The sequence below is a fragment of the Dermacentor andersoni genome, chromosome 9 (genome assembly GCF_023375885.2).
Source record: "Dermacentor andersoni chromosome 9, qqDerAnde1_hic_scaffold, whole genome shotgun sequence".
Lineage (NCBI taxonomy): Eukaryota > Metazoa > Arthropoda > Arachnida > Ixodida > Ixodidae > Dermacentor > Dermacentor andersoni.
Genome location: NC_092822.1, coordinates 93,468,887 through 93,496,709, shown reverse-complemented (window position 1 = coordinate 93,496,709; position 27,823 = coordinate 93,468,887). Strand labels below are relative to the sequence as shown.

The following is a 27,823-nucleotide window of genomic DNA, read 5'->3' as shown; positions in this document are numbered from 1 at the left end:
AGGGTCATTACCCGATGAAACTACGCACCTGTGGTTTGTGTGGCTTGGCTCGCTTGGCTCAACGTTGTCCAGAACACCTGCGTGTAAGAATCGAGGTAACACACGAAAATATTGTACATTCGTTTTGTTGCCACGCAAAAGGTAGTGGGTTTGTTGCAGCTGCCATCTAGTGAGACCTCAGCATTGAAAGACTACATTCAGCACCATGACTTTCGTTCGTACATATCGCTCCAGGTAATAGTCACTGCGTTAATTTAGGCAGCCGAGAAACGTGCTTTACAAATTGAATGTTTCATGGCAGTAGCGTCTGCAATATTCTTTTACAAGCTAGAAAATACACCTGTTAAGAGGCATAATACGCATAGTTTGGAACTGAGCAGTGTGTCCCACATTTGCACGGTCAATTTTTGTTTTTAGAATGCCTGCTCTTGATATGTGCCGCATTTCTCAGATTTTCAAGCTTCAGTAGTTCACGTGGTTTGATTAAGGACGCTACATCTGCCTTTATCCTGATGAATTACGAAACAATATTATATCTTAACTACGGAAGAGAACGCATCGCGCAATCTAGGAGAAATTGAACTACTAAACGATTATAAAACCTTGTCATACGATATTTTACCCGAGACATCGTCGGCTGAAAGCAAACGATTGTGTGTGGTGAGCAGAGGGGTTAGATGCGCTTATTTTTCGTTTTGCTCCCTCATTCTCACGACGTCGTACTCTCGTGACCCTCACCCTCGCGTTGAAAAATTTGGCAGCCATCCCTCACTGTCGTCCTCAGTTATAAAAAAATATATCCGCCCTCATTCACACTCACGTTGAAAAGGCTACCACCCTTTTCTTACGTTCCGTTTTCTACAATTTCAAAGGAACCATTTGTTCAACCCGCGTGCTTCGTTACAACACCGATTGTCTAGTATCATTCCTATTGTCAAGTCGTGCCATACGTCTTTGCTTTTAGATCGACGCTTGACCACGGCTCGGCAAAGTATACGGAGTTCACAAACTCAGTCACAAATGATATTTTTTGCTTAGGGCTCACTCGCAATGAGACCCACGTAAAATCTGCTCAGACGCGCCCGTTCGCGCTCACTCAATTTACACCCAGGAAGGCATTCTTGGCCCACAGATCTCACGAACTGAGTCGTTCGCTCGAATTGAAAATGTCAATGACAACAATACCTTCATACCAGGCCGCGGGATTAGAAACGCAAAAATTTGACAGTCACGTAAGTAATTTTGACTTTTCCAGTTAATTGGTTACGTCCATAATACGTGGCGTCATACATTGTCTCGTGTTCTTCACAGCTCTACCTAAAACCACCTTTCACTAATTTGTGCATGCCTTAATCCCTTTTAACGCACATTATTCCATTTTAATCGCCCTTGTTGCACTTTACTTCAACCTTATTAGAAAGAAGCTGGAGATTTACGTGCTCAAATCACTAACTGAGTATGAGGCAAGCAGTAGTGGGGGGACTCAGGAAATTCGGGCAAAGTGGGGTTCTTTAACGTCCACATAAATCTAAGTGTTCGCATTTCGCCGCCATCGAAATGCGGTCGCCATGGCCGGGATTCGATCCCGCGACCTCGGGTTCGGCAGCCCAACACCATAGCCACTAAGCAACTGCAGCGGGCCACCCTTATTCAATTAATTTTACCTGGATGCACTGCTGCCAGGAGCAGCTGTCCCTGCGCAGTGCTGCACCCTGTTTCGTGGAAACAAGCCTTACGATAAAATGCCATTTCAGACTCTCGGGCAACGTCGAAATGTTGTGTTCCTCGAGTCGTTTTACGAGCGCGAAATACTCCATGCACAAGGCAGAGACGCAGACACAAGAAACACCAGACTACAACTGCAATTTACTCCACACAAGGTTACTCGAGCAAGAGTCATTAAACGTAAAGCAATTATGCCGCTCTCGTTTGGCAGATGCTGCCTTGGTGAGATCAGAAGATGCCTAAACTATAGCCCGAGCGAACTTCGCGCGCATGTGCATGCAACAGGCCCAGGAGATTTTGGTAAAGGCTGTCAAAGATGTCAGTGCAGCCTTAGTTTTACAGCACTGTAAAACTGTATTAGCACCTTTTCTGTTTTTATCACACAAAGAAATTAACGAGAAGAAAGGGGTTAACCGAGGGCTCGATTTTTATTAATCGCATCGTGAGAAGTCAACAAACAAATGCACAAACAAAAACCGGGGAAATTACTTGTACTTACTGACTGAATTCAATGAATGATAAAATAATCGCAATGAAAGTGGATGAAAAAACAATTTACCGCGTGTGGGGAACGATCCCACGTCTTCGCATTACGTGTGCTATGCTCTAACCAGCCGAGCTCTCGCCGGCGCCGTTTCCCCATTCACTTTCTTGTGTATATATGTATGTGTTACTACTAGAACTAAACTTGGGAGTGTTAGCCAGCGCCACAACTCACTAACCTCCATGGCGGATGTTGAACATCCTTTCTGCCGCAGCCGTCACGAGTACGTTATTTTCCTGGGCGAAGGCAACTGATCGATAACCCCGCACAGGGTACCTGAAGGCATCAATGTGGCCGCATTCGAGATCCTCGATATGTAAGAACGAGAAGTAAGTGGTTAACCGAGGGGCCCGGTTTTTATTAATCGTATCATGGGAAGCCAACAAACAAAGACCCCAAGGAAAACAGGGGTCTTTCTAATTCTAATAAACAAAGACCCCAAGTCTTTCTAATTGAATTAAAGAAATGATTTATAAATGGCAATGAAAGTGAATGAAAAAACAACTTGCCGCACGTGAGGAAAGATCACCCGTCTTCGCATTACGTGTTTAATGCTCCAACCAATTAAGCTATATTTACGAAACATTTACGAAAAATTCACACGCGAGGAGCCCGTTCAATGGCAATACTTTGTGACACATATCGGGAGAAGCGGTAATCCCTTCGGTCTAGGACAACCATATCCAGGCACATATTGTTGTGTTCCCACATGGGGGATTGCTTTCATTTTGCCATATCTCAAAAGAGTAACCAAACAGGTGCGACGATTGCCTTTTAAAAAAGATTGACTCCGTATGACCGTGAAGGTTTGATAATATTTCTTGGCGCTGTTCACTGCCAACGGCCGCCTTTCGAAAACAGCGTACATGTTGGAGGTAACTTGCACTGAACAGCCGGCTCGATGTGTCGAAGTAGTTATTAGCTGAGCAAGAGGTAGCGGGTTCGAATCCTGGCCATGGCGGTCGCATTTGGATCGGGGCGAAATGAGAAAACACCCGTGTGCTTACGTTTAGGTACACGTTAAGGAACCCCAGGTGGTCAAAAATTTCCGGAGTCCTCCACTGCGGTGTGCCTCATAATCAGAAAGTGGTTTTGGCACTTAAAACCCCATAATTTAATTTTATCTAGTCAGAAAATACGTCAAAAATATTGACAAAAAATACGTCAGAAATAGTGACACCTGTATTTGTCTTTATCGGGTGACACGTTTCACCGCCTAACAAATGTTATCGCACAGCGCATGACGCACCTCCATGTATCTGAAGTTTCTGGAATGTTATCAATAGTTCCATCCGCTGTCCATGGCCGAACCTTATGTAATCTGATTACATGTGTCCGCGACGCGAATTATGTAGAACTTTGTGGAAGGCACGCAGGTCCCAGCGATTACTCTGGAACATTCGACGACCGATGCATATAAGCCGACGCGCTTGACTCACTCATCAGATTTTCGACGATCGCCGATTGTATTCGCCGATATCGTTCTTTGGGTGTAGCCTACTTTGAGGGCACAAGTTATTCCCATAGCGCTAGTTCCTTTAATCAAAGTTTGGCTGCCTTCTTCACCGTCACTACCACGTGACATCTGGTGGAGGTGCTTTACGTTCATGTACGGTACGTCCCGTCAAGCGGTAATCCAAGCCCCGACTGCAAAGACAAAACCAACGCGTCCCAGAACATCAAGCAAACCGGCGGCTACAGGAGCTGCCCCGGGAACACGGTCATTTACCAAAAACAACCAAGAAGAAAGTCCAAGAAGATCGTGCAAAGACGACCAAGAAGACAACCCCAATGGCAGCCGCAGCGACATCAATAATTCTTCAGCAGTCCAGGCAACTACCGACGTTCCGCGGTTCCACATTTGAGGACCCGGAAATGTGGCTGCAGACGTATGAGAGTGTCGCTACGTTTAAAAGCTTGGAGAGTGACGACAAGCTGCGACATGTCTATTTCGCATTGGAGGACGCCGCCAGGACGTGGTTCGAGAATCGAGAAGCCACCTTGGCGTCGTGGGACCTGTTCCGAAGCGGCTTCCTGCAAACATTTACAAGCGTCGTGCGACAAGAGCGAGCTCAAGCTCTACTGGACACCTGAGCGCAGCTGCCACATGAGACGATCGCGATCATCACGGAGGAAATGAGCCGTTTGTTCCGTCACGCCGACACGGAAATGTCTGAGGCGAAGAAACTCCGCCTACTGATGCGTTGTGAAAAGGAGGAACCTTTAGATGTAATGGAAAGAAGCCCACCGAAAACCGTCGTCGAGTTTCTTCCTGAGGCGACGAGCATCGAGAAGACACTGGAAATGCGGAACCGGAAGTTCAACCACCGCACCAAGTCAACAAACTACGCCGGTGTTCAATCACTGGCCACCGACGACCTGCGCGAAACTATTAGGGCAGTCCAACGAGAGGAGTTTCAGATCTTCCCTTCATCGCAACCTCAAGTGGCCTCAATCGCCGAAATCGTGAATGAAGAATTCCAGCGATCGCTAGGAGTTCCCGTGGTGCAACCAAAATCACCGCAGCCCCAGCCAGAAGTGATGAACTAGGCCGCTGTCGCCCGCCGTCAAGGTACCCCTACATGACCGCGCCAGGGCCCTGTAACGCCGCAATTCCATCGACCACTGCCGCCAGCACGCCCACCCGTCGACCAGCGCAGCTACCCGAGGAAGACAGACATTTGGCGCGCTCCTAACCACCGTCCGCTCCGCTACCACTGCGGAGAAGCGGGTCACCTCTACCGACGATTCCCATAGCGGGAGATGGGACTACGAGGCTCCGCCATCAACGCTCCGCGCCCTGCAGCAAGCTGAACGCCCTTTCAATATCGTGGACTACATCGCCGCTACTCAGTGGAGCTATCGAGGAGCGTCCCGTTCGCCATCACCAGGCCGTTACCTGTCGCCGCAGCGGCGACAATACACTGGCCCAGCCCGAGGCCAGTCAGTGAGCCCATGTCCGGAAAACTAAAAGCAGCAACCGATGGAGGTGCGATTACTGCTTTTAGTTGCCTAGTTTTTTTTTGCCTCCGCCGCCAAAGAAAGAACCTCGACGACATAACGACACGCCATGACCCTACGATATCTGGAAGCAAAGAATACGATGAGGAAAGCCGACATGGCGACGTCACATACCAGTCACAGGTCAGCGCGACGCAGCCGTGATCCGACGCCAAGAGCGAAGAGTAATGCAAGACAAAGAACCACCGACCGCGATTTGCTTCTCGACGGCCATGCAGTCACCGCCTTAGTCGACGCAGGGTCCGATTAGTCTTTCATGAGTGGACACATCGCCCCCAAGTTGAAGAAAGTAAAAACTACATGAGAAAGCCCTCAAATTCGGACCACTGGAGGACACCTCATAACGCCGACTGGAATGTGCACTGCAAGAATTACCATTCAAAACCGGACTTTCTTTGCCACCTTGGTTATCGTTCAACAGTGTTCACGATACGTCATTCTCGTCACGGACTTCCTGAACCAACACGGCGCAATCATCGACCTGAAATTAAAATCAATAACGCTGTCGGAAAATCAAGCAGTACCGCAGGAGAGCCTTCCTAGTCACCGCGCCTTGAGTGTCCTCGAAGATCAAGTGAGCATCCCGCCTCCCTCCAGCATTGTTATTTCGGTCCGCACCGAAACACCCGCTCACGTAGAAGGCGTCATCGAAGGCGACCAACGTATACTGCTCGACCGTGAAATTTGCGTCACAAGAGGTATCGCTCGATTGCACGGAGGAAACACGAAAGTGTTACGGACAAACTTATGCCAGGAGTTCAAGCACATCAACAAGGGCACGATGATCGCAAACATCCAGGAAATTCTGGAAACCAGCAATGCGTTTGTCCTCTCTGATTCTGACGCATCTACACCGACGACCGTAGTTCCCGAGGCAGCCTTCGACATAAGTTCAATTCTACCCGTGATTAAGCAGCAACAGCTCAGAAGTCTGCTTCGACGATACAAAGAGTGATTTTCGACGTCCTCAAGGATTCGACGAACACCAGTCGCAAAGCATCGCATAATAACCGAAGAGCGCACTCGACCACTGCGCCAGAGCCCTTACAGAGATTCGACGCGAGAACGTGAAGCTATAAGACACCAAGTCGACAAAATGCTGCGTGACGACATCATCCAGCCATCGAAAAGGCCGTGGGCATCTACTGTGGCCTTGGTGAAGAAAAAGGACGGAACCCTATGTTTCTGCGTCGATTATCGTCGTTTGAATAAGATCATGAAGAACGATGTATACCCAATCCCACGAGTAGGCGACGCATTGGATGGGCTCTGCAACGCTAAATACTTTTCGTCGATGGACCTCTAGTCGAGCTATTGGCAAATAGAAGGTGACGAAAGAGATCGCGAAAAGACAGCATTCATGACCCCAGACGGCCTCTACGAGTTCTAGGTTATACCATTCAGACTGTTTTCGACGCCTGCAACGTTTTAACGCATGATGGACACGGTTTTAACAGGATTGAAGTGGCAGACCTGTCTTGTTTACTTGGATGACGAGATCGTCTTCGCCGCAAATATCAACGGTCACCTTAGGCGGCTTGGGACAGTAATAGAGGCCATCACGTATACAGGGCTCATTCTGAAGCCTGAAAAGTGCCGCTTCGCTTACGATGAGCTTCTGTTATTAGGCCACGTAATCAGTAAATCTGCTGTCCACCCAGACACAGAAAACAAAGCTGCAATCGCACAGTTCCCGCAACCCATCCACAAGAAGGGAGTGCGTAGATTCTTTGGCACGTATGCCTACTACAGGCGCTTTGTCAAGGACTTTTCACGCATCGCTGAGCCGTTGACTCGTCTAACTAAGCGTGACGTTGAGTTCAAGTGGGAAACGTGACAGGCCGAGGCATCTGAAGAACTCAAACGACGCATGCAGTCGCAACAGGTACTTGCGCACTTCGACGAGTAAGCCGATACAGAAATCCATACTGACGCCAGCAGCCTACGCCTCGGTGCCGTTCTAGTCCAGAGGAGAAACGGAGTCGAACAGGCGATAGATTACGCTAGCCGGCCTATGTCAAACGCGGAAGGCAACTATTATGCCACCGAAAACGAATGCCTCGTCATTGTTTTCGCTACAGCTAAATTTCGCCCTTATATATATGGCAGGCCATTCAAAGCCGTCAACGACCATCACGCGTTGTGTTGGCTAGCGAATTTAAAGGATCCTTCAGGACGACTGGCGCTGTGGTGCCTCCGACAACAAGAATACGACATCACTAACCTACAAGTCCGGACGAAAACACGCTTATGCCGATTGCCTATCACGCGCCCCCATTGCCCCGCCGCCGCAAGATGACGAGAATGACGACGCCTTCCTTAGAATAATAAGCGCGGAAGACTTCACTGAACAGCAACGAGGAGACCCGGAGCTAAAATGCCTCTGAGTATATGGAAGGGCGCACCGACATTGTCCCTAAGGCATTTAGGCGCGGGTTATCTTCGTTCACGCTTCAAAACAATCTACTCGTGAAGAACAACTTCTCACTAGTGCGCGCCAACTACCTTCTCGTTGTTCCGTCGGGGCTGCGTTCAGAAGTACTGCGCACCCTACATGACGATCTGACCGCCGGGCACCTCGGTTCCTCCCGGATGGTATCGAGGATACAAGAAAGGTATTATTGGCCATGCCTAACTGCCGACGTCGCCCGTTACGTCAAGACATGCCGAGACTGTCAGCGACGCAGGACACCACCCACAAGGCCAGCGGGATTACTACAGCCGATCCAACCTCCTTGCCGAGCTTTTAAGCAGACGGGGATGGACTTGTTGGGACCGTTTTCGAGGTCCACATTCGGAAATAAGTGGATCGTCGTGGTGACGGACTACCTCACCCACTTCGCTGAAACTAAAGCTCTGCCGAAAGGTAGCGCATCCAAAGTGGCAAAAATTTTCGTCGAAGGCATCCTGCTGCGACATGGTGCCCAGGAAGTCCTCATCACAGACACAGCAACGGCCTTTACAGCGGAGCTTAGTTACTCTTTATCTGCAATATAGGGGGAACGCCTCGCCAGGTGATCTCTATTCACCCGTGTCTTGCATGAGCTGACTCCAACCTATGCCTGAAAATTTCTTCATTTTCTCACTCCAGCTAATCCTCTGCGACCCTCGACTCCTTTTTCCTTCCCTAAGCTTTAATTCTTATACTATAATTGGCCAGCAGTCCTGTTGTTTACATTACAAGACCGGCACAACAACACTTCTACCTCTTAATCTCAAACAAAATACCACCTACCCGCATTTGTGCCACTAAAGTTTGTTCACTCCTTTACTTTTGCTTCTCAAGTCAACGTAACCACCTTAACTGGGGAAGAAGCTTCACCTGCTGCCAGTACCTTCGTTATTTCTTGCCATCAGGTATCCACAGATGCTTTAAACTTAAAAAACAATGGGAATTTATGTGCAGAGTATTTACGAGCAGCTGTTTACGTCAGAACTGATGTATTAAAATTGGCAAAGCAAAAAGTGCAGAACACCACTCCTACATCTAGAACCTTCATGAAGGGACGGGAGTTGGGTTTTAACTCCTTGGTTGCACCTCCCGAACCAACTCGCGACACACCAGTGACCAAATTCGACAAGCTGGAATTGTATATGCATCTGACTATTTCCCTCTGTCTCCGCATTGTCCAGAACGCAGACAGAAAACAAAAGGAAGAGGATGCGCAAGGCCTCCGCCTAATACGTTGCCATTCGTGTCATGGCCTTTGCACAATCTTCAAAGGTGAGCTAGCGCATGGCATTGTACGTGAGCATGTGAAACACTTCCACTATCTGTGCTACACCATCTTCTGAAACGCACACGGGCAAAGTGGAAACAGGTGCTGGACAACATGGAGTGCACAACCACATAACAATATGGTTAATAATGCAGCGACGTAACTGGAATACACATTACGCGCACTGATGCAACCAGCACCAGGGTGATGCATTGCACTGTCCAACAACAATGGCCACGCCACCTTCCAATGGGGTTCCTACTCAGGGAGTTGTGAGGCAGCAACTGTTTACACTTCCGGAGCTAAGCAGCATTTCAAGCCCCCTGCCTCCATGTCACCATCCTTTACAGCTATCTAAATTGTTCTGCCGTCCGCCACAGTATTGCTGATCAAAACATAGGCTCAAGGAAGTCCATCCTGCACAAAGAAACGCACCTCGTATGGTGACCAAAGCTCAGCCGGTGTCTTGGCAAACAGGAAATGCAGCATCAGTGAGTGAGGCACCACGTAACCCAGCATGGGGGACTGGGCCAGGTGCTAGGGACTCTGGAAGAGCAGTGGCCGCAGCGCCCGCAGTACCTGCTGTTGGATCTGGAGGACAATCCTAATTGCTGTCCCCCAGGTTTTGGACCTTGCCGTTAGGTGCGGAAGTTGGCCGACGTTGAAGAGGACTTTGAGATGAAAACTGGAGGTTTATTTACATTGTATACAGTGAGAGTACAAAGAAATTAACAGTCATAAAGTCATTACGGGCCGGCAGCAACTCGGACGCTGCGGTCGAGGCAAGAAGCTCGAAAGAGATGAATGAAGGAATGCTCTCTTGCGGCTCCCGGTCTCTGGCTTTTAACCCCTTCGGTGTCTCGAATTCCTATCACGTTCGGCCAATCGGCGATTCCGCTCAGGTGGCGTCATTTTTGGCCAATCGTAGGCACCCGTGCGAATGTAAGTCACACCCGGCGCAGAGGGTCGCTATATTGCGCCTCCACCTGTCCTAGGGAGTACTTCTCTGCGGTATTGCCTTCCTGGTCTGCCACTGCCATCACAAAGGCGGATGGGGGGGGGGGGGTGGCTTCCAGGGCTTCACGGTGCATTACAGTCGTCTTGCCTCACGGCTTGCAAGCCCACAGCGGGGGCAGGCGGTTTGTTCTCGAGCGACTTTTCAGAGTAGCAAAGCAGCTTTGCTCGGGACCCACGTTACCTGGAACCGTGCAAAGCTCCCGCTACACTTTCGGCAAGAGTCAAGCAGTGGGACTATAGCTCCACATGGTGCGCACGAGGTGGGGGACGCCAACTTGCTTGGACTTGCCGCGCCCCGGGAACGTGGTAGATGTGCTTCTGCGATCATTAATTAAGTGTGACGCGATTCGATGTGGTCTGGTGAACTCGAAGGAGGCTCAGGAAAAGGTCACGTATCTAACAGCTCCTCCTCGCCCCGGAAGTTTGGAATCGCCCGTGGAATCAAATCGCTGGCCATGAGGAACGCTGAAAGATGTAGGGTACTGGTGTCGAGCCTCGTGTGATGAACTTCGGGATCCTGGGCCCTCGGCAACGTACGTCACACAAACAAAACAACACAGCGCTGCACTACGTGTAAGCGCAAGCTCATCACCCTTGACTCGCCAGGCTATTACTAAGTCAAAATAAACCCTGATCTTTTCTTTCCTTAATTTTGAGGTAAACAAATAATGAAAGCAGCCGAACATAGCTTAAGTGGCCTAACTTCACGAACAGCCTGTTCTTACCCTATTGCAGTGGCGTACTTATCGCACGTGTTCATGCCACAGTCCGGTCATCTCCACAAGTGCGTAATCACAAGCGCTCTAGCTTTGTGGTCACTATTCAGAACGCGTACTTGCGTCTTAGGCAAACGTTTCATTACGCTTACTCGCGTTTCTCCCTCTTGTCCATACAGGACACGTACCTTAAACGAACACTTAAGCTTGCGGGAGTTACGCACTCCGTAGAACCCTTAAAATAATGCGTCTTTAAGTAACTAGTTCCATGCACGCTAACTAGAGAAGTCAGAGCACGGCCGCCCTAAACACACACGAGCAACCCAGTCATAAACCTTCTGCTTGTAGACTTTCATTGATGGCTAGCAAATTTATCGAAGAACCCCTGCGTTACACTGAGGCGACAGTTAAAAAACATTACGTTGCTGATGAAGTATTCTTGCGGTGTCTCTCTTGCTGGGGGTGGCAGCACATGCTTGTACTTGTTTAAGCTGGGGTAAGATTGATTCAATACGAGACCAAGGAAATGCCGAAGTCAACAATTACCCGACTATTCAGCATGGTGTGTCTCCGGGACTATTTTGTCACACCAAGCTGACAACGCTGCAACGGACAAGTGGAAACCATCATAGTGCACATGCTGTAATGTTGACGGAACAGACAAAATCAGCATGTTGATCACAGATTCACCAATCCCGGTGCAATCGACCGCCGAACGAATGACGTGATTGACAGAGCACCTTCACTTGTATATATAACTGATCGCGCTCAATATGAATCGAAACATGCTTTCGAAGTCGATATGGCCAAACTTCAGTCCTCCGAAGGGCTGAAGACTGAGCCAATGTTGATCCTGTTCAAAGAAGGTTAGGCCTGGCGAAGCTGTAGAGTTCACAGTAACCAGTTAGGAAGAAGGTAACTACTTTTATAGTTCAGTTTTAACCTCAGCATTTGAAATCAACTACTCTTCACTTCGCACAGCAGGCACATAATAAGAAGAAAGCGGGGACACAGCCCTGTGACAACATTTGTATGTCAATAATTCACTAGGTATATGAGTGGGTCAGCATGTATTGTTATAGTGACGCATTTCCTAATTACAGAGATACTCTGTTTACCAGTAAATGAAATGAGAAGCGACATGGTGCATTTAGTACGGCAGCATAAACAACCATCTCCCTCAGTTACGGACGATACCAGCGATGTCATCCGTGTTTTCACGAGAGGACTTAACGGCCTGTAGGTGAGTGCTCACACGAACACAGTTTTCTCCCACAATACTTTGTGGAATACACAAACGGTAAATATGATGAAGAAAAGTGAGAATCAGAATTACCGGCCCGTAATATTTGTATTTAGTTCACATTTGTCATTTAAAGGGGTCCTGAACCATCCCTCGGGCTTGGTGAAAAAGCATAGTCCACGGATAGCGTATGCTGCTGTGAACATCTGAGCCAAGTTATGGAATCGTGAGCAGCGCATGGAGCTTGGAAGTGGAGCACGAAGCCACCTTTATTCTCAAACACACTTTTCAGCAGAGCCTGCGTTTCACTCTTTTGTGGAGGCTTTATTTCATAATATAGCAGATTCTGGTCCGTGTCTGCTACTTGCCAATAGCAGACATCAATCAAGAAGGAAGTTGTGTCAGTGAGGTTCTTCCTACTATTACTATGTATACTTATTGGCGAAGTTTAATAAACAGGCTGAAGCAAAAATCTGCTTTCGAATTTCAATAATAATTATGTACTTCCCGAAGAATCCGACTATCGTCTGTTCACACTAGGCCGCAGCCGTCCTCGTAGGAATTACACTTTGGCCACCCTGATTATTGGTGTTGTAACCGTCGGGTTTCGCTAATTTCGACTAGTTTTTAAACGTCAACTAGCCTCAAACCACGCGATACTTAAGGTGAGACCACACATACACTTGTCAGCGCACGCTCACTCTTGGCGCTCCTGGTTAGACACCTTGGCAGACTATTGGCAGGACGTCAAAATGTGTAAGTTGGACGTGTCTACTATCTGTCGATCAAGCTGATGAAGGACAAAGCCAGTCCGCACCATGTAGTACGGTCAGACTAGAGCGTATGAGCGCAAGCATGCACTCAAGCCCTGTCCTGCACGTAGCGAGCGCTGCACATATGCACTACAGTTACACGCAGGCGCGGTCTGCTATGTAGCGTGGATACCGTGGCCGCCACAAGGTGCCACAATGAGTCCCCTGGCTCAGCGCACTGGGGCTCGCTGAGGACAATCGCATTTGGCTTAGGTTTGTTGCGTCGTAGGTACCAAAACTGGAAGTAGTGGTATCTACGTTAACATCCAAAATCAAGTTTGGACTGCGCACCACGGTGACAATCAATAGGCGCAGTGTTGTGGGCACGCCCCGTTCTGCCACAGCCTTCACAGTGCAAGGCATTGAAGAAGGAACGGGAGCATGGCGGAGGCCGTGTTCGGTTGCCAATAACTGCGCTTCTGCTGAATCCATCTAAGTACTTCTTGCGGCAAGCTATTTCAGAAATACCCTATTTTAACTTCAAATGCATGTCCCCACATTTATAAAAAGTGGTTCAGGGCCCCTTTAAGGCACTCATTCGCTTATATTGATTCGTCTTTTAAGTGGAACAGTGTAGCTCATACGCACAGATATGTATGTTTTGCTATGTTTTAACATTATCTAATATTAGCGATGCCCTGTTGCGACAATATTTGAAGCTAACAGATCTGTAACTGTAGAAGTAGATGCAAACAAATTCACCACTTTGGTAAACCCGTCAAGTAAGGCAGCGCTTAAAGGCTGCGTCAATATGCGACATGTTTAAAGAATGTGTAAAACGAATACAAAAAGCAAGCTGCAAGTGCAAAAATTAGCGACAACAAATTAAAAGGCGTCGGCAGACAGAACTCCATATGCCTTTATCGGGTGCACTGTTAGCACAACAGCGCACTCAGTCCTTCACAACCAGTAGTCGGCGCGTGCTACATGGGCTCCAGAAAAGACATGCTGCCCCAGAGAAGCCAAAAATTAATTATTCACTATGCACGAAGCACGCAACGGACGCACACTAAATATGGGTGCAGGTACACAAATTAACAGGTGAAAGCATCGGCAGTCTTCCAACACGTTTCTAACGGCATACGCCATAGGGCAGCGCAGGTAAATGAAGAAATATTGAACTGCATCAATTACCCTGATGAAAAACTAGAAAGGTCAGTATCAAGCGCTTTATGGCAGTTCGGCGGCGCGTCCTTCTATCGTTGAAATTCATAGCTCTCTGCCTGGGTGTTAAATGCGCAAAACACTCGCAATATGGACCAAAATCTAGTTACATTCTTGTTTCGCAGTCGCTAGCCGCATAGGCAACTTAGCAAGGGAGTCGGGCTTCGCACTACTCAATTACTGCCTCTTCGCACCGGCAGGTGGCGCTACGAGTCTTGCGAAACTCCAGAGTCTGACGTCCACGAGGTTGGCTTCGCTGATGCCCCCCCCCCTTCCTGCTCGTCACTCGCGAAACGAGTCTGAGCATGTTCTCCGTCTTCGCGCTCAGGCGCGCGATCGTTTGCGCGTTGCTGCCCTTTGCATTGAGGACCAGTCCGAGCACCCTGAGATATTCCACCCTCTGGATGCGCTGACCCGTCTTCGTTCTGAGTTCGATCGGTACTTGGTCCAGCGTCGTGTCGAACTCGCGGCCTCTTCTGTCGGGCCGATACAACAAGAGTTCCGACTTGGTAGGAGAGAGGGCCAGTCCAGTGCCGTCGAGCAATTCTTCCGTGACGTGCAAGGGCGCTTGCAGGGCCTGCTCCACCGCTGCGTCCGGCCCACCGCCGCACCAGACGGTGATGTCGTCCGCCTAGACAGCGTGATTTAGATTGACGGCCCCGATTCAGTCGAGTCGGACTAATAGGTCTCTCATGGCGATGTTGAAGAGCAGTGGAGATAACACCGCACCGTGCGGCGTGCCGCAGGCTCCCAGCGCGTATCCGTCCGACTTGACCTGGCCCAACTTGATCGTGGCCTTGCGATCTCTTAGGAAAGAGCTCACGTACGCGTGAACGCGTTCGCCAAGGTTCAGTCTGGTTACACAGTCGAGGAGGTGCTTGTGTTTGACCGTGTCGAAGGCCTTGGCGATGTCCAGCGTCAACATGCCTCCGACGTCTCTCGTAACCACGTCGACTATCTGCCTCTTGATCAGCAGCATGACCTCTTGAGTTGACAGCGAGGGTCTGAAGCCGACCATATTCGGCGGGAGGAGGTGTCGCTCCTCGACATGTCTCGATGTTGTGTTGTGGATGACAAGCTCCGCCACCTTTCTCACGCAAGACGTGAACGAAATGGGTCGCAGACTGTCTATGGCTGGTGTCTTGCCCGGCTTCGGAATTAGCATCACCGTGGCTTCCTTCCAGGCATCCGGTACGATGGCGGCCTCCCAGACATCGTTGAATTCTTTAGTGAGCAGTTCGATCGAGTCGTCGTCCAGATTTCGAAGGAGTCTGTTCGAGATTCCATCCGGCCCGGCGCCGATCTTCCATTGGGGCCTTGAAGGGCCGCTCTGGCCTCCGAGACGGAGAAGGGGGAGTCGAGCTGCTCCTCCGCCTTGCCGCCATAGGCCGGGTAATCTTCCCATCCGGACTGCCCGATGGGGAGGTAGAGACGCGCGACTTCGTCCGTCACTTCGTTCTTAGATGCGCCTTCGTTATTGAGCTTGTGGACCAGCCTATCGTTAGCTAGAGTGTGGTTTGTTTTGGACTGCGTGTCGTCCAATAACTGCTTGAGGAGGTTCCACTTGCCTCCCGCACGCACCTGGCCGTCGACCGACGCGTAAACTTCGTTTCATTGCTGCTGGCCGTGCACCTTGCTGTGCGATTAGATCTCGCGGTTGAGGGCCGCGATCCTCCTCCGGAGGTTGCGATTCAGCTTCTGCGTCTTCCATCTGGCCGTGAGGGAATTCTTGACTTCGATCAGGTGCGCCAATTGAGCGTCGATGCGGTCGACCTTGAGGTCCGTTTCAACGGTCCTGGTGACCGCAGCTGCGTCCTTGTTGAGCTGCGCTACGAGGTCCGCACACGACTAGTATTTTTTCTGGTAGTCCTGCCTTCTCTCTCGGAAGGCGTCCCAGTTGACTATTTCGAAAGCAATCTGCGGGGCCGTGCTGACCGGTAGGGAGATTTCCACGATGTAGTTGTCACTAGGTGGAAAAAACAAAGTCACTAAAAATCGACCATATTGTGCATTATCTCAAAATGTGGAGTTTTGCGTTGTCTGAACATTGTTCTTTTATTATAAAACAGTTTCACAACATAACTTCGTGTTTTTTACACCTTAGCAGTGATGTGAAAATGCACAAATTCTAGCGTTCTTGAGAAATGTTTCACAAGAAAAGGTCAAGGGAGGAAACCCGGAATTACTTTTATAGAACTTTCACTAAAACTTTCTATCTTCTAAACTTTTATTTTCGCCTATTTGCTGCTTACAGGGTCCATAATAAAAGCTTGAAGTTGGCAAAAATGCTATATTGGCCTATGCTTAGATGTTAGTGAGACACTGAGGTGGTCCATGAAAAAATAAGCAGAAAAGCAGGTATCATTGAAAAGAAAAATAGCTTTCGAAATGAAAATTTTAATCAAGATAATTTGCGTTTTCATTGAGAAGAAAACTTTCATTTTAGACCCACCTTTGCATTACTTTGCTTCGTGCTTCTACTTGACCTGATAGCAGGTTGGCGGGTAATACAAACCAGGGTGGTGCACATGATGGTTTGTGTGGTGAGGAATAAAAGCCGATATCACTAGAAGTTCGGAAGAATTTGAATGTTGAAGGTAGGCTTACTTAAGGTTGATCGACATAGCGCACTTCCGTCCTACTGGAAGAACACATATGCCGCTACCTAAGCGTTAAAGGGACACTAAAGCGAAAAATGATTTCTTCTGCATGAGTAAATTACCGTTCTACAACACCAAAAACACCACTCTTACAACGATAAGACGTTTGGTAAGCCAGACAAAGCGCAAGAACAAAATACGGGTGGCGACGCCTACTTAATTTCCCGCACCTGGGGGCTGTGACATTTTGGATTTTGATTGCATGTTCTAGGGCCTACTAATTATATATGTCGGAACAGATTGACTATATTCCGTTCTAAAGGAACCAAACATTAAACACGGCAAGTTTCGGGAACCTTTATTCAGCCAACGCAGCCCGAATGCGAAAACATACTTTGGAATCCGTGACGTCACGCTGACGTCCCGGCGCTGTGGTTTCGGCGCGATATTCAATACTGGATGGCCAAGTACTTCTGTGCGAGTGCACTTAAAAGCGGGTACTTGAAGTGGCCAATGGACTGCCACCACTGACAAGGACTCTTGCCCCATTCCAGAATAGGCTCTTTTGCATGGTCTGTAGCTTCCCTCTGAGGGGCAAATGCTAAATGCGAATTCTCCTTGTTCATCACCAGATTGTCAGAAGCATTCCATACACTCCTATTTTACATGCATAGATATTGTTACGCGTAGAAAGACACAGAAGAAAGAGGCTATTTACAGGCCATTTACACTGGACTGGAGCCAGAGCTCCTGGCCGACATTTTCTCGCGCCAAGGGCACAGACCCACTTCGTCGTCGTTCTCGCGGCGGCTCGTCCCTTGAGCATCGCTCGATGATATCGTAATACTACCCCCCGGCGGTAAAAGCGCCGTCACGGTGCTGTTAAATATCCAAGGGGCGTGGAGAGTTGTCAGGTTTGAGTCGGGCGACGTGGACAATGTCACTGGTTGCCAGAGCAGAGGACGTAGTGAGCGTGGCTAGGTGGCTAGAGTGATTTCGTAGATGACATCGGTCACTTGGCGAAGCACGGGATATGGGCCCGTGTAGCAGGAAAGCAGTTTTTCACAAAGGCCAACTTTACGCGATGGTGACCAAAGCGACACGAGGGTGCCGGGCAAAAAATTGACATCATGGTGACGGAGGTCGTAGCGTTGCTTCTGTTTGTCTTGAGAGACTTGTAGACGAGCGCGCGCAAGTTGGCGAGCATGGCCAGCATGGCCGATAGCATCATGGGCATAAGCGCTAGTTGATGCTGTGGTGGACCGAAGCACAGTGTCCAGTGGTAGCGTCGGTTCACGGCCATACAAGAAGTAAAAAGGAGAAAAGCCAGCAGTGTCGAGACGGGAAGAGTTTAAAGCAAAGGTGATATAAGGTAGAGCCTGGTCCCAGTCACGGATATTGTCTGAAACTTATTTGGATAGCATGTCTGTAAGGGTTCGGTTCAAACGCTCAGTGAGGCCGTTCGTTTGAGGGTGGTAGGAGGTGGTAAATTTATGCTGTATTGAGCAGGCACGCATGATGTCAATGAGTTTGGCTAAGAACGTACGACCACGGCCTGTTAGCAATTGATGCACCATGAATCAAAATGATATCATGCAGGAGCAAGTCCGCAACATCAGTTGCGCAACTGGTCAGAAAAGCGCGGGTTACGGCGTAGCGGTCGCGTAGTCCGGCGCGACTGCAACCCACTTGTTTCCTGATGTAGATTCCGGAAATGGGCCGAGAAGGTCAAAGCCGACACGATGGAAGGGCTCGGCAGGGATGTCGAGCGGCTGCAGGTAACCAGCGAGGAGCTGGGAAGGCTTCTTGCGTCGTTGGCAAAGCTCACAAGCGGCGACGCAACATCGTACGGAACGGGCAAGGCCCGGCCAGAAAAATCGGCGACGTACACTGTCATAGGTTCGAGATACGCCGAGGTGTCCTGCCGTTGGTGCATCGTAAAGCTCTTCTAGAACGGTTTAGCGGAGGTGTTTAGGTGTGACAAGTAGGAACTCAGAGCCGTCCAGATGAAGGTTACGTCGGTACAGAGCACCGTCGCGGAGGACGAAGAGGCGTAGTCTGGTGTCGGCCAGAGAGTGTGCGAAACGTTCGATGAGTGCACTGATGTAAGCTTCATGACATTGTTCGTCGGCGAAATGAAGCAGCTGCGACACAGAGAATCCGCAAGCAGCGCTGGTAATATTGGAGGAATCAGGGTCGTCAACAGGGTAACGCGACAAGCTGTAAGCGTCTTGGTGCAGGCGGCCAGACTTGTAGACCACGGAATATGAAAATTCTTGTAGCCTCAAAACCCATCGACCAAGCCGGCCTGTAGGATCTCTTAGCGATGAGAGCCAGCAGAGAGCATGATGGTCAGTGACTACGGAAAAAGAGCGACCGTAAAGGTAAGGACGGAACTTCACAACCGCCCAGACTACAGCAAGGCATTCTCGTTCCGTAATGGAATAGTTGCGCTCCGGTGGTGTGAGGAGGCGGCTCGCATAAGCAATAACGCGATCCTGGCCACGCTGACGCTGAGCTAAGACGGCACCTACGCCATGACCGCTGGCACCTGTACGCAATTCTGTAGGGGCATCAGGGTCGAAGTGGGCGAGAATGGGTGGTGAGGAGAGAAGAGTAACGAGACGATTAAAGGCGGCGGCTTCTGCAGTACCCCACGAGAATTGTGCGCCTTTCTTCAAAAGATTAGCGAGGGGTCTAGCAATTGCCGCAAAATCTTGAATAAAACGACGAAAGTACGAGCATAGCCCTGCAACACTTCGAACGTCTGCGGCCGTCTTCGGAACCGGAAAGTCTCGGATAGCGCGAGTTTTGTCGGGATCAGGCTGTACTTCGGAAGCGTCAATGAGGCGGCCTAGAACAGTAATTTGGCGACGGCCGAAACGAAATTTGGACGAGTTAAGTTGCAGCTTCGCCTTTCGAAATACATCAAGTATAGCTGTTCGACGCTCAAGGTGAGTGTGGAACGTGGGTGAGAAGACTATGACGTCGTCGAGGTAGCAGAGACATGTGGAAAATTTGAAACCTCGGAGCAAGCAGTCCATCATAAGCTCAAAGGTGGCAGGGGCGTTGCATAATGCAAACGGCATTACTTTAAATTGGTATAGGCCATCAGGTGTGATGAACGTGGTTTTTTCTCTGTCCATCTCGTCAACAGCAATCTGCCAGTATTCAGAACGAAGATCAATGGCAGAGAAATAGCTGGAACCGTGGAGGCAGTCAAGGGCGTCATCTATACGTGGGAGCGGGTAGACGTCCTTCTTAGTAATGTTGTTCAGATGACGCTAGTCTACAGAGAAGCGCCACGTGCCATCCTTCTTGACCAACACTACAGGTGACGCCCAGGGAATCGAAGAAGGCTCAATGATGTTTTTGTCTAGCATTTTGTTCACTTCACTTTGAATTACTTGGCGTTCCGATGCAGAAACTCGATACGGTCATCGGTGAATAGGAGTAGCATCTCCAGTAAGAATCCGACGCTTCACCGTGAGCGTCTGGCCAAAAGGGCGATCGTCGAAGTCGAGAATACCTCTGTAGGACGATAACACTTGGTAAAGGTCTTCAGCCTGCGCAGAAGACAGGTCAGCCGCAACCATTTTCGGTATCCTGGGATCGGTGGCCGAGGCTGGCACGATGGGCCTGCTAAGCTCGCAAGAAGTATCAGTCGATAAAGTTGCCACGTGATGGTCGCCGAGACAATCAACGTTGGCGAGGCAAATACCTTGCGGTAGAATTTGCTTTGCTAATCCAAAGTTAAAGCTAGGCATGAAAGTGCAGTTCGCAGTAATAGCAAGTATACTGTGACGCACGGTAACGTCATACTGTAGTGGAATGTCGGGTAGAGGAGTGACGAGGTACTCGCCATGAGGGACTGGTGGAGAAGACAAGAGTTCAATATAAGCAATTGATTTTGGCGGCAGGCGAATAAAGCCGGTGGGACGTAGGCGGCACGGGGGTGCGTCAGAAGGTTCTGCGAGAATCGGCAACTCAGGGCGATGGGTACTGGCAAAGCAGTCAATAAGAGCAGAATGCGCAAAGAGAAAATTGAGGCCGAGAATGAGGTAGTCGGGTCAATGAGCAATCATGGTGAAGAGGACAGGAGTGCGGCGGCCGGCGATGCTATCACCTGCCGTACACATGCCGATGATAGGCACAGTACCGCCATCGGCAGCACGGACGACGCGTGGCGACGCTGGGGTGAGTAGCTTGTCCAGTCGTAGTCGGAAGGCAGCCCTCATAATAGAAAGATGTGCCCCTGTGTCGATGAGTGCCGTGACAGGATAGCCATCAACGTCAACGTCAAGAAGGTTTTGGTTCGTGTTTAACGTGAGCGGAGGATTTGAGGGCAGTGTCGACAACGCAGGTTCACCTCCAAAAGCTGCAGTGCCTAGTTTTCCGGCTGGGCCCGGGAGGCGATAGGCGGCGAAGAGAAGCGGCGGGGCTGGGGCGAACGAGACTGATGGCGTCGAGGTGAGGGCGAGCGGCTGTAGCGAAGGTTCGGCGCAGGGGCATCAGCGGCAGCGGGTTCATGGCGGGTGGTATAAGGGACAGAAGGTCCAAAGGTGCGGGAATAAGTGGCGGCTCATGTCCGAGAAGGCGGTGGCCATCGGTTGCGGCAGTGACGTGCGACGTGGCCGATGCGACAGCAGTTGAAGCAGATTGATCTCTCATCAGGCGTACGCCATTCGGACGGGTTGCGGCGCGATGCGGTAGAAAAGGACTGTCTCGGTCGAGGAGGGCCGGTAAAGAACTGGGGAACGCAGGGTTGAGTTGCTGGACACACGGAGTTCAGACCCATCTTCTCAAATTCCTGTCTGAATGCGGCCTGAATCATGGCATTCGTGGTTGCTGGCGGATCGGGAGGCGTCGTGGAGAAAGCTGGCGAACAGGCGGCCTCGAGCTCGCGGCGAAAAATACGGGCGACGTCGTCACAGGTGGTGGCCTGACACGGTCGATCCTCACATGTCGACGTAGCAGTGGTGTTTTGTAGCCACGTGATGTGGTGTGTGATACGGCGGCTCTTGGCTTGTTCAAGGCGACGGCATCCTTTAATGATGGCGTCGATTGTCGAGACGTTGCCGAAAAGAAGCAAAGTGAAAGCGTCGTCGGCGATGCCTTTTAGAACATGTGACACTTTATCTGATTCAGACATAGCATCGGCGGCTTTGCGGCATAGAGCCAAGACGTCGAAGATGTATGAAACGCACGGCTCTGTAGATGTCTGAACACGAGACGCAAGAGCCTTTCTCGCGGCAACCTTGCGGCCAATGCGGTCGCCGAACAGTTCCCGTAGCTTTTCTTTGAAAGTTTCCCAACTGCTTATCTTGTCGTCATGCGTCTGGTACGACACGCGTGGGGTGCCGCAAAGATAAAAGATGACATTGGCGAGCATAATGGTTGGGTCCCACCTGTTATTAGCGCTGGCATGTTCATATAGCTTGATCCATTCGTCAACATCCTGTCCCTCCAGGCCAGAGAACACACCAGGGTCGCGATGTTGGGCAACTGGTCACCGGGAGGCATGGTGACAAGCTCGATGTACCGACCACTCCGGAGTTCCGTGGCGAGAACGGGGATGGCTGACCTCCACCAGAATGTTACGTGTAGAAAGACACAGATGAAAGAGGCTATTTAAAGGCTATTTCCACTGGACTGGAGCCAGAGCGCCAGGCCGATATTCACTCGCGCCAAGGGCACAGACCCACTTCATCGTCGTCTTGAGCATCGCTCGATGATATCGTAATATTATATTACACGACATATTTTATTGCGTATACTTACAGAACCCGAAAGTACATTACATACCGTTGTGAAAGAGTCCTGGAATAAAGCTTGGTAAAAAAGAAACCGACACTGACCATGTCTCACGGGCGTGATGTAGATGTACTGAAAAAAGCCTACAGAGAATGAAAGGATTATGCGAAGTTCTTAGTAAACAAACATGTTCTTAGGAGAATGCGGAGCAAGCATATGATTCGTTAATTGCTCTAGGTATCACAGTCTGTCCTAATATTCGCCGTTTCTACCATTATGCGGTCGTCCTCGATTATTCGAGAATTTCCGAATATGCATTCCATGAATCGAATACGTTTCGAATAAGGAAAATATTCGATAAGTATTCGAAATTTCGAATATTCGCACACCCCTAGTTTTTATACTTCTTGATGATATTCGCTCTCCTGCGTAATCTTTTTATGGAGCACATTAGTATGTTATTAACGTCTAAACATAGGCCAAAATAGCGTTTTTGCTGAATTCGGGCTTTTATTTTGGAGCCTGTGAGCAGCACATTGCCGAAAATAAAATTTTAGCAGGTAGTAAATTTTATTGACAATTCTATAAAAGTAATTTAAGGTTTCCTCCCCTGATCTTTTTCTTTGTGAAAAAGTTCACAAGAACGCTAGAATTTGTACATAAAATTTTAGAAGGTAGTAATTTGTAGTGACAGTTCTATAAAAGTAATTTCAGGTTTCCTCCCCTCATCTTTTTCTTTGTGAAAAAGTTCACAAAAATGGTGGAGTTTGTACATTTTCACCTCAGTGCTACGGAGTAAAAAACACGAAGTTATATTGTGAAAGTGTTTTACAATGAAAGAACAATATTCAGACAACGCAAGACTCTGAATTTTGAAATAATGTGCAATATAGTCGGTTCTTGGTGAATTAAATTTTTGCACCTGGTTTTCCATCATTTTAAGAAATTCAAATGACGCTCACATGACCTAAAGTTTTTTTCCATTCAAAATATTTTGGGGAAATACTGTTCAAGTAATGCTTATATACCTGTAATTTTTTTCGCAATTATATGAATGAAAATTCTTTTCTCAAGCTCCATGGTTGGGACAGATGGAGTGGAATGACCCTTATAACTGCAGAGAAGAGTAGGCAGCTTATTTTGTTGACCTTGTCAGTGACCAAGAGAGGATACGGTTACGCCCTCGTGATGTTTAAAGGCAACACTTACTGCACATGTGTCTGTATTAAATGATCAATAATAATGAGAATGATAGATGACTTCTATATCCAAGCAAAACAACCAAGGATGAGTTCAGATTGTTGATAAAATAGTTAGGTTTCTTTTAATTTTTACTCTGCTTTTCATATTATAAAATATATGGTTAAGCTAGACTTTTGCGATCATTGGGTGAAATTTTGTACAAACAAATCTTCAATTATTGTCTGCATAGCTTTTCTCAAAGAATTCTGCAATAAAGAATTTGTCCGTTCATGAGCAGAACCAGGGATAAAAGCATCGCATGGAAGGAGTTCATTCCCAGATAAATCTAAGCACACAAGTGTTCTTGCATTTTTGCCTAAATCTGCCTGCGACCCCCACGATCGGAAATTGAACTAGTGACCTCTGGCTCAGCAGCAAAACTTCATAGCCAATGAACCATTGCAGTGAATTGAAATAACCAACGTCACCACACTTTGATACTATGAAACTTTATTACCTTTGTATTGGCTTTGTTTATCTTTTTACCCACCCTGCTTGGACTTGTACAAGGTTTCCAGTATTGAATAAACAAGAACAACATTATTAGCCTTTTCTGCTTGGGTAAACCATAATACACTCCTACTAGACCTACTAGAGATATCCTACTAGAGAGACCTGCTAGAGAGACCAACAAATATCCAGACCTACTATGAGGTCACACAAAAATGTAGGGAGTTTGTTAGGAGTGATAGAATCAAAAGAATATCAGTGGTACAATGAGGAATAGACAGTAAATCTACATAAAACAATATGCTACGGTGAGATCTCAGTACAGTAGAACCTCATTGATACATCATGTTTCGTATAATTTCTCGGCACCTACAGCGAACACGTAAATTGACCTAAAGAAGTTACGGTTTTGTTTTACTGGTTAGTATGTTCCCAGTAAATTTGATCTTTCGGCACCAATATTCAGTGCACTGCCAAACTGCAATAACATTTTCTAGCCGCATAGGTCCCATGTGAACAAGAAAAGGCACGAGGCAAGCAGTCGAGAGCCGTAGGCACCTGCCACAGCAGCTTTCCCACAGTACTCGCCTGCCAATGTCACGAGGAGATGCTGGCACACACTTACTTTGCTCTGCGAGTGCCAGAAGATTTCCTCCTGGGTCACTGCAATCACAGCTATCACTGCCAACGCTACTACTGCGATAAGGATCGTCATCTAACTCTTTCACAGCACATGTGCCACACCGCCGTTGGAAGCGCTTTTAATAGGCGATAGCCCAGACGCACCACTATTCTGTCTTTCTATGCTACAGGCGGTGTAAACTGAGCGTCAAGTTTTGCTCTCACGGCATTGTATTCCGGCGTTCCCCACTAGCTCGATTCCACTTTGGTATCCCATCGCTGTCTTGAAATAAGTAGATCGAAACACGAAATCTGTAATATCTTAGAGCATGAAAACAAGACCTGATAGTCGATTATTTTAATCAGAAGGCATTTACACGCTTCTGTGATGCTCACGGTGACGTTCACATGACACAAAGCAGGTTTGGGTCGTTAACCCTTGTTATTTGGGCACCCACGAACCAAAAGATACTTCTTGGGTTTGGTGCACGCGGCAGGAGGACATGGTAATTGTTAGGGGCCCCTTGTCTTTCAGGGCCCCGAAAGACAGTATTGGCACCTTGTTTTTCAGGACTCCCTGTCTTTCAGGGCCCCTCTTCTAAAACAGCCTAATAATTTTCAGGGGTGTACAGGAAAGCACTTGATAGCTGGAGGCCCCCTACCTTCTTGGAGGTGGGCACGCCAACCTGCGTCTCGATGGTGTCCGCGAGGGGATGTTTGCCGCTGGATTGGAGAATGCGTTCCTTGACGGGCCACTCCCTGCCGGCGATGGAGCAGATGTACATTGCAGGCAGAGGCACCGCAGAGGAAGACACAGTGACACAAGTTATGCTTTGGCTCTAGGATGACCAGCAGTTAGGAAAGATAAACAGCTTATACTCCTGCCACACAGGTGAGGTTAATGCCATTAAAGTGTAGGACCTTAAAAGGACCATAAAGGAAAATATTAAGTTGAGCTTGATTTAAAGGTTATGCTTCAGTAATAACAAATTCGTCATTCCTAGCGAGAGAGGACAGTAAGTGATAAAACGATGAGAACAGAAAATCGAAGTGGCGCCACCTGTCGTGAACTGTCGTAACTCATGTGAAGTCAGCACTGGATATAGGTCACAGAGAGCACTATAGAGACGACATGTGGAGATTATGTCAACTTGCTCATTTTGGTGAGGGCAATTTAAATTGTGGAGCCGCAGTGGGAATTTGGGCCGCAATTTGCTATGCAACAATGTGAGGTATTGGCACACAGAAAACAATGATGGAATTTTATACAACAGTCTATCAATCTAGCTCTACTTTGGCGCCTCTCTGGGTTTGCTAGTGTCACTATTTCAGCACTTGCTGCTACACAGATTTTTTAATGAAAAGAACTGCGATGATAACAGCTGCATTAAATGCAGTAAGTTTCGTTACATCCTCAAAAAAAGCTATGTAGTGGGCAAAAGTCCGCAAGGTGCAACTGACCACTCATGAATGGGCCTACTTTACTTTATTTGGTTATAAGGTGGTCACAGTTATTAGGCAAGGGTGTAGTTAGGGGAGATAAGAAAGGAAACTTAAGCATGCACACAAATGAAAGGCACTACCAAGTTACAGACGGAGTATTAGGACTCAGCGGAGATTACCCGAAATACCAAATACAGTAAAAGCTCGTTAATTTGAAATTCGCGGGGATGCTTTAAAAATTTGAATTACAGTAAAACCTCGTTAAACCATACCCGCTTAAACAGTAGTTTCGTTTGAAAAGTAGTATAGTCAAATCTCCGATTCAGTGGCCATTGGGCGTAATGTGTTTTGTATCCACATAAACTGTACCAGCTTACTGCGTACGTATTGGTTAATACGTAGGGTTTCCACATTTTGTCACGCAAACACGGCTGTGCGTCATCTCCACTGGGTGGCCCGGCAGAACAACAAGCTTTAGAGATCGGAACCATATATCAGAACAACGTCCTCCCAGTGCCCTGTGTGTTTGCGCGTGAAGCCACATCAACATCCACATCATTTCGGCGCCGGGAGAAAGAGCGTTGTGGCGTCATGTAAACAAGGACTCTCGTCATGCCGAAGTCCGGATAAAAAAAAACACCGGGTGCTCAGCATGTCGGAGATAGGCTTGGATCCATGATTTAATATTTGATGGAAGACCAATGCCCTCGAGCTTGTAGATTAATTTTCCTTGGGGTACCTTATCGAACGCTTTGCTAAAATCTTAAAAGAGCATGTCAACTTGTCCCGTCGAGTCAAGTGCTTCAGAGATATTGAGTTTTGAGATTTGAGTTGTTTTGTTGCTTTGAGTTGGTTATTTATTGAAACATACGTTGTTCGGTGCATTGTATGGGTGATTCCAATGAATGTATGCACTGTTCGCTTCACTTTGCTGAGCGCTTATAGGCTCTGGCTTACGTGGGTGGGAGCTATTGCATTTTTTTGCTTGGTTACGGGGTGATCACCCATTCGTTCTCTCACGCGACTGACAAATTTTTCGTTCGGAGGGCATAGAAAAGATTGGATACTTACTTATTGTGCGTTGTTGCCGTGGAGCATGTTAAAAATGTTCCACAGCAGCCAGATGGCGATGGCCAACAGCACAATGATGAGGAGCACTGCACATGAGAGAAAAAGCATTACATCAACAAAGTCAGCATTCTCAAATCGAAGCACCTATATTATATTCAATCTCTGTCGAGTGCCAAATGACCTTAGTAGAAATCTCGCAAGGTATGTTTCATGCAAAGATATGGCTTTATTCGAGACAAAATTGGGAATGAGAGGTGCTCACAATATTTTCCCTAATTTAGGTTGTTCATCCGCGGCTTAATTAAATAATATGTGCTGCATCGGTGATCTCGACGCTCGAGATCTTCCTGTCACTATCACGCCCTTGAGTCCGAGGGCCACTTTGCGAAATCGTGATGATTCTGGAAATAATAGGGTACCTTTATACTAGCGTGTAGGCATATAAGATTTCTACTGATAGTGTCGACAGCAATACGGACAGACTTGGCTATTTATTTCCTCCAATACTTTGTCACATAACTAATCTACAGTGCATTTCGCTAACCATTCATAAATAATTTTGAAATGATATTTTGTTCAGGTGCTTATTATATCTATATATATGTATGCATATATTGAACTCAAATAGAAGCGATGCATTATCACAATATTAAGGCATAATACATGCACGCCACTTATTTC

The 27,823-nt window shown here is 48.1% G+C and overlaps 1 long non-coding RNA gene across 1 annotated transcript; it reads right to left on the bottom strand.

Moving 5' to 3' along the window:
• Window positions 1–28: 28 nt before the first annotated feature.
• On the bottom strand, window positions 29–27,220 carry LOC129383990 (uncharacterized). Its single transcript, XR_008611753.1, has 3 exons — window positions 27,143–27,220; window positions 25,291–25,387; window positions 29–77 (listed from the first exon to the last, which is right to left on the bottom strand). It is a non-coding gene; the product is annotated as an uncharacterized lncRNA (long non-coding RNA).
• Between the last annotated feature and the right edge of the window lie 603 nt (window positions 27,221–27,823).